At 34.6% G+C, this 15,901-nt stretch overlaps 1 pseudogene; it reads left to right on the forward strand.

The window, feature by feature from the left end:
- Positions 1 to 469: 469 nt before the first annotated feature.
- On the forward strand, positions 470 to 4,245 carry LOC124975461 (olfactory receptor 5D18-like; annotated as a pseudogene).
- The last annotated feature ends 11,656 nt before the right edge of the window (positions 4,246 to 15,901 follow it).

Raw genomic sequence — 15,901 nt, forward strand, 5'->3', positions numbered from 1 at the left:
AATCATAAGGGAGAATGTGCATGCAGCTTGTTCTTCATGGCAAGGAATCCTGCAACTAAAAAATGTGTATCAGGAGAATCTTTTTTGGTGAGTTGCTTCACTGTTGGCATATTTTCATTTATCTATGAGGTGTGTTGAAATCCAGAAATTGTTTACACCCATGGGGGCTGAGTGAGAGTAACATCTACTTAGTTCAGCTAATGGTACATATTCAAGGTGCTAAACTCTATATATTCATTGTTCCCGGGATCATTTTGCTGAAGTTGAAATTTTGTCTTTAATTGCTATGTTAATGAACTCAGGAAAATAATGTACAGCATATGCATGCATATACATGTAAAAAAAGCTATGCTGTTTTATAAATGTGAATTATGGGTGCAAGGAAACTATAGCATGGAAAAATAATATTTGGATAACTATTAAATCTTTCTTGGATGAGCTATGTAGGGAAATTGTGATTAAATGAGGTATGGACGAAAGCACAAGTGGAGAAATGGAGTCAATTTGGTGAATTAGAAGAAATAAACATTTTCATAGAATAAAATTTAAGATATGTGTGAATTAACAGAATTGCTTATTTGTGCATTGAGGACATAGTGTCAAAGTTCATATACAATCGTTTCTACTTATGCACTTTGAAAAAGAGTGCACTCAAAATGTCAATGATTGAATTCAAAGGTTAGTTGGATGATAGTTTTTCTTACATAGCAAAGTATGTTCTGTTGAAATGCCTGCTTGCAACAGTAGGAATGAAGAAAAAGGCCAGTTTGATATTCCCTTATTTTTCTTTAACTCTGCCTGATTTTACAAGAGACCCAACCTGAGCTTTTGAAAGGATAAGCAAAAGCAAAAAGCACCAAGCAGTGGTGAGGGAGCAAAAGTGAGGGTTATCTAAGCACTGGGGGAAGAGGCCATGGGCACTGGAATTCAAAAGGAAATGTGAATTTAAAAACCAAAATAATTCAGAATATAAATGCCTAGAGTTAGGTTTTCAAGAGCCTAAGGGTATAAAAATAGGGTTTGTGGCTTACCAGTAACTCATGGACAAAATTTGACATGGTAGTGAACTAACCTGACTCAGTTCAAATATCTACAAAGTGTGCCTTTTTACAAGTAGGGATGTAATAGCTTCCTGAGTTTTTTCCTTCATGGCCTTGATAGACTTTCATGTGATAGTGAGTCTATTATTAGTACTTGATGTTGGACAAGGAAGGTTAATGTTATAAGAATATTGATTAGATACTCAGATATAGTTTAACCTGTATAAGAAAGTAAATAAATACTAAATAAATATAAAGTTTTTCTTGCATGCAAAGGAGGAACAGTACATAAAGTGTCCAGAATTATTTGAAAGTCTATATTGTGAGAATCAGCCTATTTTTCTGTGATCCCCAGAATGAGAGATTTATGTGATGGTAACCAAAATTTATAAAGTCAATACTAATAAAGAACATGTGAAGGCACATGATTAAATATAGAATTGACTATGATGAGTAGTGTTATGAAAAAAACTTCAGAGCAAGATTTGAAGAGTAGCTTTTTAAATGTAAGTTCAGGATTTCTATTATCAAAATGGGTGTTAGGAATGTTGTTAATGGAGACTGAACAGAGCTTGTATTCTCAACTTTTTTAGATCTTGGTTTAGAGACTCCTGGAAAGGGCACTTGGTATGCACTAGCCACTGAGCAGAATCTCCACCCACCACCAAGGAATTATTAATCTAAGCCACCTTGTGAAGTTTTACTGGGATGAAGCTTTCATCAGGTTTCTCTTTATGAGCAGGAGATGGCACTGCAAAATTTTTGAGTAGTGTGGTGTTAGCTAAATAAAATAAGCTAAGTTCCTGAATATAAAAACAAGACATTTTCTTAAACAGGTCTGACAAGCTGAAAGCAGTTCACAAAGGTCACTGGCTCTCCTGTGCAATGGAGAGTGCAATGGTACAGCTGGTGCTCTGTGCAGGGACTAACAGTGGTAGGTTTCATGGGAGCCTGTCACTAGGAACACATCAGCACAAAAGTTCTGCCAGTTCTCATATGTGTTAAGATGCCACATCACAGTTGCTGGATTTCAGAGTCAAAATCATTTCCTCAGGTATTGTTCTGAGAAGCTTCAAATATTTTAACTCTTTGTGGAGGACAAATGAAGGAACTTTTTAATTATTCAGTCTTACATGTCCTTTCAGTCCTCCTTGGTCAGGACTCCAAAATGACCCATGACCAAAGAGTTCTAGATATTTGTAATGAAAAGTTACATTTTTCATACTCTATTTAACTGCTGATGATGGACTGTTTCTTTGTGTTTAATATAATATGCACTAGACAATGCATAAATGAAGAAAGCAATCCTTGTGAAACCTTTCAGAAGTTTTCCAAATACCTACACAGAAATCAGTTTCATTATTCAGCATTGTGAACCTTATAAATGACTATATGCTGGGTATATAACAGCAACCCATTATTTATCAGTGGAAGGGTTCATGAGACTGAAAGTCCTCTTCAGTAGATGTTTCATAATTATTTGAAAATAGGGAGAGTGGGGCACATCTGTAATACTAGCTGCTTGAGTGGCTGAGGAAGGATAATTGAGAACTCTAGGCTAGCCTCAGGAGAGTAGTCAGATTAGGTCCTCAGCAACTTAGTGAGACCCTGCCCCCCCAATAAAACAACGGAAGATGGACTTTAGTTGTAAAGCATGCATGGATTTATTACCAAGGACAAAATTAAAAAAAAAAAAAGAAGGAAAGAAAGAAAAGAAAAGGAAAATAGGATGTGGATAGGATATGTACCAATTCATTATGTTGATAAAAAAAATGTGAATAAGTGACAAGATATAGTCTGTCCCCCAAATTGTTATTCTATTCCTTTTATTTGTGTACTAGAAGTATTTGCTATTCCCAAAAACTCTCATGACATGATCATATGAATGACACGGTCATCTGAATGATGGTCTGATATTTGTGCTGTCCCTGTGTTTGTCATAAATATTTCAATGTGAAGACTTCCATGCATCATATGCATTTATAGACAAGTTACATAAACATAATAATGTTGATCACTACCAATTTCTTTCCAGATTTAAAAAAAAAAAAACTGCAGTCATAAAGAACGCAGCTACATGCTCTGAGTCTGCAGTCAGTAACTGCCCACGTAGAAATGCAAACATAAGCAAAGACTCATAACTGTGAACTGTCTGATTTCACCCTCACAGGCCATGCAGAACATCACTGATGTCTCTGCCAAAATGTCAAGTTCTGCTGCTCTGTTTTATTTTCTTTCCTCATATTTTTTCTTTAAAGGAGAATCATGAAGTCAGAAACCAGAGCACTGTGTCCACATTCATCCTGGTGGGATTCTCAGAATTCCCACACCTCCAGGCACCCCTCTTCCTGCTGTTCCTCAGCATCTACACAGTCACTCTGGTGGGGAACTTGGGCATAATTGTGATCATAAGGATCAATCATAAGCTTCAAACACCCAGGTACTTTTTCCTCAGCCACCTTTCATTTCTGGACATTTGCTACTCCAGTGTATTTATGTCCAAGCTCTTAGATCTCTTGGTTGTGGAAGACAGAACGATCTCCTTCAATGGATGTATGACACAGTTTTTCTTTGTTTGTTTGTGATTACAGAAATGTTCATGTTGGCAGTGATGGCCTATGACCGGTTTGTGGCCGTGTGTAACCCCTTACTCTACACAGTTGCTATGTCTCACAAGCTCTGTGCCTTCTTAGTGACTGGAACTTACACATGGGGTGGCCTCTGCTCCTTGATAATTACATATTCCCTTGTGCAACTATCCTACTGTGGATTAGGCCTCTTAAACCACTTTGGCTGTGAGTACTCTGCCATCATCTCTGTCTCCTGTTCTGATTCCTCCTTCAGCCAGATGGTGTGTTTCATCATTTCTATATTTAGTGAGGCATGTAGCCTCCTGATCACCCTTGCCTCCTACATCTTCATTGTTGTCATTGTCATCAGGATGCCTTCCAAGGGTGGTCTCCGCAAAGCCTTCTCCACCTGTACCTCTCACCTGACTGCCATCAGCATCTTCCATGGGATCATCCTCCTTCCCTACTGCGTGCCCCACTCCAGAAAATCCTGGCTCCTGGTTAAAGTGGCGACTGCACTTTATACAGTCATGATCCCCATGCTGAATCGCCTGATCTACAGCCTCAGGAACAAAGATGTCAAAGAGACACTGAGGAGGCTGATAAACTCCAAACTGCATTCTCATCCAGTATAATTTTTAAAAAACTTATTTATGTCCTAACCTTATTAATTTTTTCATATACTTATTGATGATACTTTAACTTGAAGTTAATACATGGTTATAATTTAGGTCAATTGAATATTAAATATAGAGTGGTTTTAAGTGTGAAAATTGAGCTACTATTTTCTCTGTTTTCACACCAATATAATGCACTCATCTCTACTTCATCTGAAGATATTCTGAACAGTTATGCTTCATCATTTCCTCACTGAACACTAGGGAAGAAAAAATGAAGATATATTTATTTTGGTGTTTGCACCTTATATCATGGCATAACTTTAAGCTGTTCTTAAAATAAAGAACAAACAGATTATAAAAGTCCTCACTTGGAGGCATTCTCCAATCCTTGAAACTCACACTTTTGACTCAAGTTTTACAAAACATGACTTTTCATTTCCTCTTATACTATTCCAAATAAACTAGGAACCCCTGGTTTATATTATGAAATGATTATCTGATTTAAGCAAACATGTAGAAAATATTAGACACTACCTATGTGTCACTCATTTTTCTCAAGTATAAATGTAATGTATAATGTAATATATTGAGGTTCAATAAATGTTGAGGTATTGATATCAAGAAATAAGTCCAATTCACTTCTTTTTTTGGCTATTATTTTTTTTTATTTTTAGATATACATGACCATAGAGTGTATTTTGACATACTACACACACATGGAGCATAACTTATTCTAATTAGGATCCCATTCTTGTGGTTGTACATGATGTGGGGTTTCACTGGCCATTATTCATATATGAACATAGGAAAGTTATATCTGAGTCATTTTCCTGTCTTTCCCAATTGACTGTTTTTTATCCATTTAATCACTGAACACTAATGGCCAAACAATATCTATGGGGTTTCTATGTACATGTGTAGGAATAACCAGAGAGGGTCCTTACCTCAGGCTTATGATGAAGTTAAAAGGATTTGCAGAAATGGTTAAAAAGTCTCTATAAAGAAAACTACATAATGATCTTTCTATAATCTATATATCTATATCTATGTTTAGGTTTAGGACTAGGCCTAGATCTTGATGTCAGTTTCCAGTTTCTGTTCTCTTAGAAGTTATTTTTTTCTCCAAATTTTATGAACCTGTTCTATTTAGACCTTCTTTAAGTATTTCTTATTATTCTACTTTGGGATGGAATATTTATTTCACAGAATAAGGCCATTATTACTAAGGTAACCCTAAGTCAGAATAATCCATGAGGTCATCATAGTGGTTAGAGCTGGCCATGACTGATTTGTTCTCGATGGTTCTCATACAATAGACAACTATAAACTAGAAAAATAAATGAGGCAACATTGTCAGATGTTGAACAAAAAGTGCTGAAATGCTGCAATCTCTGAAAGAATTTAAATTGCCCAGTAAATTCCACTTGTGTCATGACTCTGTGTACAGAGACAGCTTCCTGACCACAGCATAAAAAGAAAGAGTGCAGGTGGAGTCAGGGAGTCCTTTTATAAAAAACTGATAAAGACTTTGGGGAATAACTTTACATGGATATTTTTCCTCCAGTATATGGATAGATATAGATAGATTATTAGACATAAAAACTCTTTACAAAACATTATCAAACCAAATCCAGAAATATATGGTATTTCATTACCAACTCCTGTTTATATCATGAATGCAAGGTTGGTTCAACAATCAAACATCAACATAAACTATTATATTTGAAGAATATTAGTTGAAACCATTTTAATTTAAAACTACCTTTGTAGTAAAGGCCTTATTGTGTGAAATAAGCCTTCCATTCCCAAATCATTTCTAATATTATTCATATTCATTTTTCAGTAATACTAAATGATAATTTTTTAAATTCTACCTTTGATTACACATTCTCACCATCAACTTATCTACTCTTTAAATATAAATGATATCCCCATCTAATTAATTATTTAAACCATGTGAAAAATGTTAACTATCCCCTAGGGTAGTTTTGATTTGCATTTCTCTTATTAGTAGAGATGTTGAACATTTTGTCGTATATCTGTTGATTGCTTGTAGATCTTCTGTGAAGTGTCAGTTCATGTCCTTAGTCCATTTATTGATTGGGTTATTTGTATTCTTCTTTTTGAGTTCTTTATAAATTTTGGAGATTAGTGCTTTATCTGAAGTGTGTGTGGCAAAGATTTTCTCCCACTCTGTAGGGTCTCTCTTTACATTGCTGATAGTTTCCTTTGCTGATAAAAAAAAAAAAAAAAAAAAAAAAAAAAAAAACTTTTTATTTTGAATCTATCCCAATTATTGATTCCTGCTTTTATTTCTTGTGCTTTGGGAGTCATGTTAAGGAAGTCTGACCTTAAGCCCACATGGTGAATATTTGGGACTACTTTTTCTTCTATTAGGTACAGGTTCTCTGGTTTAATCCCTAGGTCCTTGATCCATTTTGAGTTGAGTTTTGTGCAGGATGAGACTTAGGGTTTTAGTTTCATTTTGCAGCATATGCATTTCCAGCTTTCACAGCACCATTTGTTGAAGAGGCTATCTTTTCTCCATTGTATGTTTTTGGCATCTTTATCTAGTATGAGATAAATGTGTTTATGTGGGTTTGTCTCTGTGTCTGCTATTCTGTACCATTGATCTGCATGTCTACTTTGGTGCCAACAACATGCCATTTTTGCTACTATTGTCTGGTAATGTGATACCACCTGTTTTGCTCTTCCTGCTAAGATTTGCTTTAGCTATTTTGGGTCTCTTATTCTCCCAAATGAATTTCAAGATCACTTTCTCTATTTCTTTAGGTACATCATTGCATTTTAATTGGAATTGCATAGAATTTGTATAACACTTTTGGTAGTATGGTCATCTTCACAATATTAATTCTTCATATCTAAGAACATAGGAGATCTTTCCATCATCTAAGATTTTCTTTAATTTCTTTCTTTAATGTTCTGTAGTTCTCATTGTAGATGTCTTTTACCTTCATCTCACCCCAATTAGAATGTCTATTATCAAGAATACACACAACAGTAAGTGTTGGTGAGGATGTGGGGAAAAAGGTACACTCACACATTGCTGGTGGGGTTGCAAATTGGTGCTGCCTCTCTGGAAAGCAGTGTGTAGATTCCTTAGAAAACTTAAAATGGAACCACCATTTCAACTAGCTATCTCACTCCTTGATTTTAAGACCAAAAGGACTTTAAAATCAGCATACTACAGCAACATAGCTACATCAATGTTTATAGCAGCTCAATTCACAATAGCTAGATTGTGAAACCAACCTCGATGCTCTTCAGTACATGAATGGATAAAGAAACTGTGGTATATATACACAGTGGAATATAATTCAGCCATAAAGAAGAATAAAATTATGGCAGTTGAAGGTAAGTGGATGGAGTTAGAAAATATCATGCTAAGTGAAATAAGCCAATAAAAACCAAAGGCCAAATAATTTCTTTGATAAGTGGATGATGACACATAATGGGTGTAGGAGGGAGGAAAGAATGGAGAAAGGACAACTTGTATAGAGAAAAATGAGGGTGTGGGGAAGGAAAAATAATAGAATAAGACAAACATCATTACCCTATGTTCATGTATGATTACGCAAATGGTCTAACTCTACTTCGTGTACTACCTGATACACGATAGGTTGTACACAATTTATGTGAAATGAATCAAAATAAAATAAATATAATAAACATCTACATAGTTATTTTAAGTATTTTAAAATAACAATATTTTAATGTCCTATGATATTTAAAGTTTTCTAATTTTGAACACAGGTTGTTTCCATGTTTTTGCTCTTATGAATAATACTGCTCCAAATAGCTTCATTCATCTTTTTGCTTCTGTTAATTCCTTGTAAACCCCCAAAATCTTGAATAAAGAATATGAGCATTGTTATCAAAAAAAAGTTAACTATTCCTACCCACCATCTACATATCTGCCAATAAGTCATATTGTTTATATCTACAAAATTGGGAATTTCTTCACTTTTCAGTTCTCAAAACCATCATAATAATGCATTTGACTTACAGTAGTTAATATAAAATTTCCCTACTTTCCTTTTTCTTTACTTTTCATAATTAATTAATCATAGATTACCCATTGTTTTATAAAACATAGTTTGTTTATTTCATTTTCCTAAATGATTAGAATTATCTAAACTTTTTCTATTTTAAAATGAAAATCTGTGTCTTTGAAATCATGGCATTTGCCTCTCTTGTATCAGTAATTAAAATTTAATACATACAGAAGTGCATTTTTAAGGAAATATTGTGTAACTCCCAAACAGATCAGAGTAAAACTATTTCCAGTGCTATAAAAATCAATGTCCAGCTATTTCTCCCCACTTGTGCATTAGCCAAAATGAAGACTTTCACAATAAAGATGCACTTGTTATAGAGATTCACTATCTAAAGATATCTCCCTCAAAATAGTAAATGATATTTCCTGTTCAAAAACTTTATAATGATATATTGTTTATTTCATGTATCATACTTTATGTACTCTATGACTTTATAAATCATTCAAGATTTTACATATATTTATAGTTCATACAATCTTGTCCTTGTTTAACTCTTTTTTTTTTTTTGGAGGGGGAAGAGTTTTTATTCTTTTTCTTTCTTAATTTTCTTTTTAATTTTTAAAGACTTCATTTTGATTCATTGTACACAAATGGGGTATATCTTTTTTCTTTTCTATATTTGTGCAAGATGTAGATTCATACCATTCATGTAACCATACATGTACATAGAGTAATGATGTCTGTCTCATTCCACCATTTTACATACTCCCTCTCATTTCCCTCTATGTAATCTAAAGTTACTCCATTCTACTCTCCCCTCCTATCCCCCACCCCCATTATAGATCATCATTCACTTATTAGAGAAAATTTTCAGTCTTTGGATTTGGGATTGGCTTATTTCACTTAGTATAATATTCTCCAATTTCAACCATTTATCTGCAAATGCCATAATATTCTTCTTCTTTGTGGTATGTATACCAGAGTTTCTTTATCCATTCATCTGTTGAAGGGCATCTAGGTTGGTTCCACAATCAATCTATTGTGAATTGAGCTGCTATAAACATTGATGTGGCTGTTTTAACTTTTTAGCATAAAAATATTGTTTTTTTTCTGTAACTCAGTCTATTTATGAAGTTCATTTGGGATTTTCAGTATGAGTACCGGTACACTGCTACAATGTTCAGAAATATTCATTTATTTATTCATTTATTTTTAATTTTGTATTTCTTCTAAGTAGTTGTAATATGACAGTAGAATGCATTTATGCATTTTGATAGATCATGCATAAATAGTGTAATCTCTCATTTTTCTGATTATATATATCGCAGGATCACATTGATCATGCGGTCATACATGTACATGAGATAATAATATCTTTTTCACTCTACTATCATTTCTTCCCCCATACCCCTTCCCCTCCCTTCACTTTCCTCTACCTAATATAAAGTTACTCTATTTTTCCCTATGCCCCCCACCTTCTTCTTGTGATATAGTGTCTACATATTAGAGAATATATTTGACCTTTGGTTTTGAGGTTTGGCTTATTTCACTTAGCATGATATTCTCTAACTCCATCCATTCACCAGCAAATTCCAGAATTTCATTCTTCTGTAAAGTTGAGTAATATTCCATTGTGTATGTATATATAGCTCACATTTTCTCTATCCATTCATCTGATGATGGGCATCTAGGTTGGTTCCATCATTTATCTATTGTGAATTGAGCTGATAGAAACATTGATGTGGCTACATCACTGTAGTATATTGATTTTAAGTCCTTTGAGACTTAAAACCAAGGAGTGGGATAACTGGGTCAAATGGTGGGTCCATTCCAAGTTTTCTGAGGAATCTCCATGAGAATGAGATTTATAACTACAAGTATTGTGCACATATATGAAGCCCCACTTTTTCAAAAAGGTTATATCAATTCATAATCAATAGCAATGTCTGAATATTCCAAAGTCATAAACTACTTCATCAGCCCTAAGTATTTTCAGACCTGTGGAAGTTTAATAACTTGCTCATTGTAGATAATGATTAAATATTTGCAATTACTGAGGTTGGGCATATTTTAATATTTCCATGTATATATTTATTTTCCAAATTGTCTTTGTATGCCTATTACCAAACCCTTGAATTATTTTCCATTTGTAATTGTTTTATGTGTATTGTGGATATTATTCCTTTTTCAGTTTATAACATTAAACATTTCATATTTTGCTTTATTTTTCAATAATTAATATCCTTTGAAAAGGAGAAAGTTAAATTTTAACTTAAAATTAAATTTAATTAAAATTAAAATTTTAACTTAGAATTAAAAAAAAAACTTGTTTTAAATAATGGTTTTGTAATTGTTTAAGACCATACTCATCTTCCCTTGAAGTCCCGGAGAATTTCTACTCTATTATATTCAAGAGTGTATTAAATTCTATATATCTTGCACTATGAATTTTCTCACATTCATTTTGTGGCATATGTGAGGTTTGGGTACAGGAGAATGATATAGTCACCATCATTATTTGCTCTGTTGTCTGCATTCATCCTGCAGGTAGACAGAATAATACCATATGACTCGCCCTAGACAATGTGGAGTTGGTGAATGCATTGTAAGCTACTGCACAGAAGGGGCTTTAAATGTCTCTTCCTGGTTTGATTCTTTCCTTCTGGGGTGGATACCTTCCACCTACAGATAAACACAACACAAAGAGTGAGCATTCCTTCAACCCAGGTTCTGGAATGAGCATTTACAGGAAGCTAACCAAGGATAGTGAACACCAACAGAGCAGAGATGTAGTCAGCGTCAATACTCCTTAGCTTCTTCATTTTTACCCAGATGCATATTCCATTGTCACATGTTGTTCACTGAATAAAATATTGTTTATGTCTTGTGCTCTAAAGATGCCAAAGAATGTCATAAAGAAAGCATCTAAGTGATTCTCAGGTTCGCTCTAAGCTACTGCCTCAGTAACTCTTCAAAACCATTCCACAGTCAATAACTTAAGAGTCCAATTAATTATTTTTCTAGAAACTGTTGGCAACCTGATGTGGCTTTGCTGCATGTACTTTAGAAAAGCCTCGCTTCACAGCACATTGCTGTTGAGTATGGGTTCGCTCAGCCATCTCTCATCATCTTTGGAATAGCTGGCTATCTATGGACTGTGGTTTAGAAGTGAGATGTCCCCCAAGAGGCCATGTGAGAGACAATGCAAGAAATTTTAGAGGTGAAATTATTGGTCTACAGGAGTATTAATCCAATCAATGCATTAATCCTCTGATAGGGATTACCTGAGTTATAACACTAGGCAGGTTGGGTGTGGCTGGAGGAGGTGGGTCTTTGGGGGCAATCCACATTTTTGTCCATGGTGAAAAGATCTCTCCTCTCTCTCTCTCTCTCTCTCTCTCTCTCTCTCTCTCTCTCTCTCTCTCTCTCTCTCTCTCTGCTTCCTGTTACCATGTCCTGAGCTGATTTCCATTGCTGTATTTCTGCCATGGATATTCTGACTCACCTTAGGCTCAGAACAATGGAGTTGGCCATTTGAGGACTGAGACCTCTGAAACTGTAAGGCCCCAAATAAACTTTTTATCCTCTAAAATTGTTCTTGTCAGGTCTTTCAGTCACAGCTTTGGAAAAAGTATCTAAAAAAGTAATGGATATGTCAGAAAAATAATAGATCAAAAGGCAATATTCAAGATCTTCTAAGCCTAAACTGTTTTCAAATGTCAGTCTCAGCAACTCAGTGAGTACATCTAAAATAACCATTAGGAATGTGGTTCAGTGGGAAAGTGCCCTTGGGTTCAAAAAAACAAATCCTCAGCTCATATTTCAATTGTTTTTGGTAGTTTGCATGCTGTCTATGTTGTAGAATTTGCCACACTTCTTACTTTTTAAGTTTGAAACAGGGTCTTGCTAGGTTAATCTTGCTGGCCTTAAACTCATAATCCTCCCACTCAGCTCCACAAATCACAGGAATTATAGCAGTGCACCACCAAATCTGGATTTGCCACCCTTCTAAAGGAAAATGATATTGCTGGGTGTGGTGGGGCATTATGTGATCCCATTGTCTCAGGAGGCTGAGGCAGGAGGAATGCAATTTTGAGGCCAGCCTCAGCAATTTAGTGAGGCCCCAAGCAACTTAGCTAGACTCTGCCTCAAATAAGAAAAAGAGACTTAGTATTTTTATATACCTAAAATATTTATGAAGTATATGATATAGTATGATTTCTACCCCATTACAGTTACCATGTCCAGTCAGTAGAAAAATGAATTTATATAATTCAAGGTAGAATGTACAGAAGGCCAATTTTGACAATAAGCCAGGATCCCAGAAAGATGAGCCAGATACCTGCACCTGCATTTCCCTGGAAACCATTCACTGAACATATGAGCTACAAGTTTTGTGGTCACACGGACACATATAGGAAAAGGGTTAACTTTTAATGGTAACCAAAGTTGAAAAAGTTCCAGATTGAGACCCTGAACTGATGCCACAGGTATAAAAATGATCATGTGATAGACCACACTTACTGAGATGTGACTCATTTCAGTGACAAGAAAATGATAGGCCTGGAGGTTGGGTGAAAGAGTACTGGAAAGTCTGTGCTCTAAGTAACTTAGAAGTAGAGACATTTTGGTCCTGATTAGATGCTTTGAGACCTCAAGCTATCTTTACACCTAAGTTTTGAACACAATGTTCAGTGCTTAATAAAATTTTGCAAAGTACATTAAAAGATAGGAGAAGGGCAGTCTCTACCTCTGGAGATGGCCTTCAATCTTATTTGAGAATATTTTTTGCTTCACTCCAAAAGTTTTTTCTCTGAAGATGGCACTGGTTCTCTCTTAAATATGTATTTCTTGTTTTACTTCAAAGATGTGTTTTCTCTTGAGAAAGCCTGCATTCTCCCTTGAATATGTATCTATCTGTGGTACATGAATATGTGTCTCTGGAAAGAGAGGAGAGAGAGAGAGAGAGAAAGAGAGAGAGAGACAGATGGAGAGAGAATGAAAGGAGAGAGAAATGTAAAGAAGCCTGTGAAATAATATACAATATTATATACAAAATAGTATACAATACCTTTAGAATTCATCAAAACTTCTTCAAAACATTTCATAAATCAACTACACATTCCATGAATAAGAACATTATTTTAGTCAACTTTTTAATTACTGTACCCAAAAGATCTGACCAGAAAAATTTTAGAGGAGGAAAAGTTTATTTGGGGCTCATGGTTTCAGAGGTCTGAGTCCACAGATGGCCAACTCCTTTACTCTGGGCCTGAGGTGAGACAGATGTCATGGTGGAGTGTGGTAGAGGAAAGCAGCTCAGGACTTGAGAGTCAGAAAGCAGAGAAAGTTCTGCTCACCAGAGACAAAATATATACCCCAAAATCACATCCCCAGTGAAGCACCTCATTCAGTCACACCCTAGGTGCCTATAATTATTCTCAGTTAGTCCTTATCGGTGGGTTAATGCACTGTTAGTTTAAGGCTTTCATAACCCAATCATTTCATCTCTGAAGTTCTTGCATTATCTCACACATGAACTTTTGAGGGAAACCTAATATCTAAATCATAAAAAAGATACAACAAAAGCAAGCATTTAAAATGTTTAGGACACTATAAGCTGAGATAAATAAGAGTGTTTTTCTTAAAAAAAATAAACTAAATAGAAATAGATTAAAAATATAGTAACCAGTGTTAAAAATTCAAATGGGGGCTGGGGTTGTAGGTCAGTGGTGGAGCACTTACCTAGCATGTTTGAGGCACTGGGTTTGATCCTCAGCATCACATAAAAATAAATAAATACACTAAAGCTATAAAAAAGAGTTTAGTTTTGAAAAAAAGAATCCAAATGGAAATTTAAATATTGAAATAAGTATAGTTGATGAGAGAAATAATCTTTGAGATTTATCAGAGAGGAAAGTAGAAACAATGAAAATATTTACAAACTTTAAATCTGATGAGAGGTTAACATCCAAAATATATAAGGAATAAGGAACTCCTACAACTCAATAACAAATAATGAATTAATATCACAATTTATATTGGATTAAGAACTTGAATAGATGTGCAGAAAAGACATACAAATGACCTAAATTTCTAAGAAAAAAGTGCTCTGTACTATTAATTATCAGGGAAATGCAAATCAAAATGGCAGTGGGATATTATTTTTAGTTTCGGACAAGCTGTGAAGTCTGTGTTTTTTCTTCAGTGAGTGAACTTTTATTATTTCATTGATTCAATACCCAAAAGCAGTTAATGGAATAAATACTGTAATGTAATCATCCCTAGTGCTTCAGAAGAAAACAGTTATCACAATGATGCAAAACTGTTTCAACTAATTGTATGTTTTTGCAGCCCACTCCAATTATAATTCCCTGGTGCCGCTATCTCCAGTCTGGGGAAATGAGTAAGACCTGGAGTTTGGCAGTGTTTAGACTATGTGTTCCACTTTCAGGTGTTTGTTTGTAAAATGCCATTTTACTGTTATTTTACTGTCCACTTTTGTAACAAACCTCATGCATATTGCTCTGTGAAGTAATATTTACTCACTGTGGACAGAAATACCTGACCTTCATTAATCTTAAGAAGAAATTCTTAGTGAATTAATCAAAAACTTCAGGTTTCAGGTCAGTTCATTTATTTTTGGTCTTTCAAAGCAGGTGGAAAACAGGGGTGCAGTTCACATAGATTTCTATAAAATTAAACAGGTCTCTTTCTATGGCCAGGGCTGCCTGGATTTTCACTCACAGTGCATAAAGTATTTCTCAGAATTAAATTGTGTACTGCAGAAACTGGCAGCAGTAGTACTACCAGGGATCAATGGAGAAAGTCACAGAAAGTTTGTGGGATGTTTGTTGATTGTGAGCTCCCCTAGATCTACTTCTGATTTGAGTACAAGCCTAATCCTGAACCATTGATGTTTAAAAAATCCATTGGAAATTGCTAGGACTTAAGTACCAAGACTTTTTCTGAGTATATATTTGTTACTGATCTACAAAATATGTCATGTATCAAGAATAGTAGTAGCAGACAATACTAGTATATTCAAATTTTGAAGGAAAATTTTTGTATTAAAACTGTCTAAAATATAATGGATATTTCAAGTCTACCCACCCAGGTCCACTTGCTATGGGAAAAACCTGCTCCTAATAGATGCTCTGTGTTGAGTTGCTGTCATGTAAGAGTAGGAACTCATGGGGTTAAATCTACATTGAGATACTCATTCCACATAAAGCCGAAAAAATGGAATACAATCTAGAGATGTATTTCTGCTATTGCCTTGTGTCTCTAACTTTTTTCATTTTTTCTTTTTTCATATCAAGACCACTCAGTAAATTGCCCATTGCTTATACTTCATCCTCGCCTCCAAGTTTTCCTCATTTTAAAGAAAGTGCTTTTTTTTTTGGTTAAATACATGTGCAGTTTTTATTACACAATTTTCATTGTATCATAGAATATATTGTGTATGGAAATCTTGTTGGTGACTGTAAGATATTTCTGTTCTATGTATATTTTATAAATATACATAGATATATAAATACAGATGTATGTATATATATTTCATTAATATTTTAAGTGAAATAACTGTTTATTAATGTGCTTTAGGTCAGTTTTTAGGTTATCTGTATACATATATATGTAATCAGATATAT

Source organism: Sciurus carolinensis, unplaced genomic scaffold, assembly GCF_902686445.1.
Source record: "Sciurus carolinensis unplaced genomic scaffold, mSciCar1.2, whole genome shotgun sequence".
NCBI classification, from domain to species: Eukaryota; Metazoa; Chordata; class Mammalia; order Rodentia; family Sciuridae; genus Sciurus; species Sciurus carolinensis.